Source organism: Mastomys coucha, chromosome X, assembly GCF_008632895.1.
Source record: "Mastomys coucha isolate ucsf_1 chromosome X, UCSF_Mcou_1, whole genome shotgun sequence".
Lineage (NCBI taxonomy): Eukaryota > Metazoa > Chordata > Mammalia > Rodentia > Muridae > Mastomys > Mastomys coucha.
Window position 1 is genome coordinate 51,381,101 of NC_045030.1, and position 4,449 is coordinate 51,385,549.

At 37.4% G+C, this 4,449-nt stretch overlaps 1 pseudogene; it reads right to left on the reverse strand.

Moving 5' to 3' along the window:
• Window positions 1–27: 27 nt before the first annotated feature.
• Window positions 28–4,112, reverse strand: LOC116091367 (annotated as a pseudogene).
• Window positions 4,113–4,449: the final 337 nt, after the last annotated feature.

Genomic DNA, 4,449 nt, shown 5'->3' on the forward strand with positions numbered 1-4,449 from the left:
AAACATGCAAGCTTCTCTGTCCCTTAAACAGGCTCCTGACATGTGAGCACTCACAACGAGAGCCTTCTTGATGTGGATGCTTACTTCTTACATTGAGTTGGAGAGATGTCCTTGTTTCTCAAATTTGCTTTCAAATACTTTAGCTAACAAAACACTCTGATTTTTAATCAGTACAAAAGAATCCTTCGTTCAATTGCCTTGCAACAAATTGGGCATTCACTCATTCGGTCTCCACAGAGCTGGCATGTTCCATGGACACAGAGGAAAATCATGTTCTTCAGACGATCCAAGCACACAGGGCACATTGTCTGCTCCTTAATGTTCTGAAGCTGCTGCTGCAGTTTCTGCACATCTGCATTAACATTGGTGTTGTCTTTGTCCTTCTGCAGCACTGGGATATTCCCACTTGAGATCTCATCAGAGGGGTCTTCTGAGCTCTTGCCACCGCAGCATGTAATGAAAGGCACCCTCCGCTCAACCACTGCCCGGCACTGCACACACTTTTTCATCAGGCTGGCACAGTTCTCACAAGCACACATGTGCCCACAAAGTTGAAAGAGAACAGCCGCTTTCTTGTCAGAGCACACCACACATTCTTCAATCTTTGTCCTGGACTGAACCTGTTCTTTACAAATGAGGCATTTCTTGACACGAGGGGAACACAAAGAACACGTCGCAATGTGTCCACATGGACCAAAAGGCGTGTCTCTCTTCATGTCTGAACACACCATGCACTCTTCTAGAGTTTCAGAATCGTTGCTGATCATAGAAAGACTCCGAGAACCCACTTGGCCACTGATTTTTTCCTTATGACATTTTGCCAGAGCTTTGCAGAGACTTGGGTCAGGACAGAGATCCAGTGGTGACTGACCCTTCTTATTTCGAATGCTGAGATCAGCACCATTGGCTGCCAGGAAACACACAATAGATGCTGCACTCTTCTTCTCGGGCCCCATGGGTACCAAACCCCATTATTAATGTTTTTATTTTGAAGGTTCCCAGGCAGCATCTACCTTGCCCACATCTTGCATGTCCTGTAGCTGGTGTCGTTGCGACAAAGTATGATGTCTCAAAGCTTAATGCAGAGGAGTATCTCCATCCTTATCCTGAATGTCTAGCTTAGCACCTGCACGGACCAAAAGCCTAGCAATCTGGGTGTGCTGCCGTTCAACAGCAAGGTGTAGGGTCGTTTGCTGGCTCACGTTCTGGATATCCAGGTTGGCATTTCCCTAATGCACCAACAGCTCAGCCACTTCCACATGATTATTCAGGGCAGCCAGGTACAAGGCAGTGTAACCATCATCTTTCTTCTCATCCACAATTCATGGTCTTGGTAATTTTGAGAATAAAACATTGCACTGGGATTCCCTCTCAGTGCAGCAGGATGCAGGGCATTGAACCCATTATTGTTCGTGATGCTCACATCCGCTCCAGCTTCCAGAAGAACTGCCAGGATGTCATCCCGTTTCATACTTATGGCATCATGGAGAGGGGTATCACCTCACCTTCAGAATCCTGGAGACTGGGGTGACAACCAAAGTCTAACAAAGTCTTCACAACCTGAAGATGACCTTTATTGACAGCGATATGAAGAGGTGTCTGGACACTATTAATAGTATTCTCTTATGCTTACAAACAGGATCCTAGCATAACTGTCCTCCAAGAGGCTCCACCCATCAGCAGCTAGAAAGAGATGCAGAGACCTACAACCAAACATTAGATGGAGCTCTGGAGTATTGCGAAAAAGCTGTGGGAAGGACTGCGGGAACCAGAGAAGATAAGGACTCCACACAAAGACCAACAGAGCAAACTAACCCTTGGGCTCCCAGAGACTGAACTACTAACCAAAAAGCAAGCATGGGGTGGAACTAGGCCCCTGCACATATGTAGCAGATGTGCAACTTGGTTTTCATGCAGGTTCCTCATTAACTAGAGGAGGGGCTGTCTCTGAGACTGTAGCCTGCTTGTGGATCTCATTCCCCTAACTCAACTTCCTTGTCTGACCTCAGTAGGATAGGATGTACCTATGCTTGCTGTGACTTGATGTGCCAGGGCAGGGTGATACCCAGATAGGCCTTTCCCTTCTCACAGGAGAAGGGGAGGGGGTGGTAAGGATCTATGTAAGGGACTGGGAGGAGAGGAGGCTGTTATAAGATGTATAGTGAATAAATAAGTAATTAAATAAATGAAAAAAGACAAAATCAACATTATATTAAAACTTACAATACAATATTGCTTACAGCATAAAAACAAGAAAAGTACCAGTACATTTTATTATAGATAGGTTCATTGTTCTATATTTGATTCCTAATTGATTCTGTATTGTACAGATATAGAGGACAAACTGCATGTGCTGTATTCAATAAAGTATTGGAAACTGTATTCAAGAGTATATTCAAGAACATATTCAAAAGAGTATTCAATAATATGGTCAACATGTTTTGAATACACTTATGGTCTATTCGAAAACACATTCAACTTAAATTCAAATATAAAAGTATTTAGTTCATAATTTCTCAAATACATGTAATGAATTACCAAATCATTCCATTCTCCCTGTTTGTGAATCTTTTTATTTGTGCTCAAAAATAAAAATGCAACATAATTATGTATAATATTCATCTGCCTTTGTTTTTTTACATATCCATCTTAATCTTTGCTCAATTTAAACATGGAAAAATATAGATTAAGCTATGAGAAGTTAGGCTTTTTTGCTATATACATGTACATATACATGTCACAATACATATCCATCAAAATATAAACATGTTACTTCACTACATATAATAGTATTCCATGGTCCAAAATATGATTAATATAAAAAAGCCACTATCATGATAATACATATTACTATTCAAACTATGTTGAATTTTCAAATTAGATTTTTTCTAAGAAATAATGAATAAAAATCTTCTACTGAACAAAGCAAAGTCAACAATTGCCAGAGTAAAAAGATAGCCTACAGAATGGGAGTAAGATTTTGCCAGCTATTCATGTGAAAATTGATTAAATTCTCTAGAACATAAAAAGAACTAAAATTAACCAAAAATTCCACTCTACACATGGTTATATTCAGTAACTAACTAGTTTTCAGCACAGAATATTAAAATGCCCATGAATTACATGAATAAAAAGTTTAACATCATCAGCTACTATGTGAATATGCGTCAAGATAACACAAACATTTCATCACACTAGAGTCAGAGCAGGAAGTCAAATAATACTTGCTGGTAATGCATGAATACCAATATAAATGAGAACACAGAAGAAAAGAAACTTCTTACATACTACTGGTGGAAATATAAATCAATATATCTGCTATGGAAATCAGCATATAGGTCCTTCCATGAAACTAAAAACATAACTACCATGTAACTCAACTCTACTACTTGTGAATATATACCAAAATAAATCCAACTAAGCATACACTAGAAATATCTGCACACATATTCTTTGCAGCACTATTCACAATAGTGTGGTTATGGAATCAGCTTAAATGCCCATCAATGAATGAAAAGATAAAGAAAATGCAACATATGTATAATGATATATTATTTAGTTATAAAGAAGCATAAAATATCATTTTCAGGAATATGAACACATGGAACTGCAGGTCAGCATATAGAAAAAAACATTTTGCAAAAATAGAAATATTGCATGAATATTCTCTCATATGTAGAATCCAGATTTGATTTTAAACAACATGAAAGTAGAAGTGGGGTGATCTGTGGGCAAGATGGACCAGTAAGAGAATAAAAGGATGAAAGGAGGGACTATGTCAAGGTATATTATATAGATGTTTGATAATGTAATAACAAATAAACATGCTAATAATAAAACTATTTTTACTTTTTACAACAAAACTGATTGTTTATTTTTTACAATTACTCATCACAAGACTGGTCTCATGTGGTCCAGTCCCATCTCAACCTCACTCTATAGCCAAACATGGCATTTAATGCCTAATCCTTCTGCTTCCACCTCCTAAATTCTGGGATTAGAGGTATGCACCCATGATATCTGGTACAAAAAAATTGTCAAAGACTTCATTCATCTTACACTATATCTGAGACCACTGTTATGTCACAACCCACATAAAAGCAGGTTCTCATGAAGATAATACACAACTTTAAAATATTCACATAAAAACTGCTAAGATATATTTAATAGAATTTTTATAAAAAATTAATGTAGGATTCATTGTAAAAATGTTTCCATTGAAAATATAAAATAACCAAGCAGTCAAAAATAAATACTAATAATCAATAAATTCAATTATATATAAGGAATACTTCATGTTTTTGCCAGAGATCATTGTAACAATTCTCAATAAAATTCTGGAAAATCAAATCACACAGATAGATTTTATTTTGGACAGGCATGCCTTGCAAACTAAGCAAATGAAATATTAACATTAGATATGAAATGTAGTGGGTCCTATTTTGACAC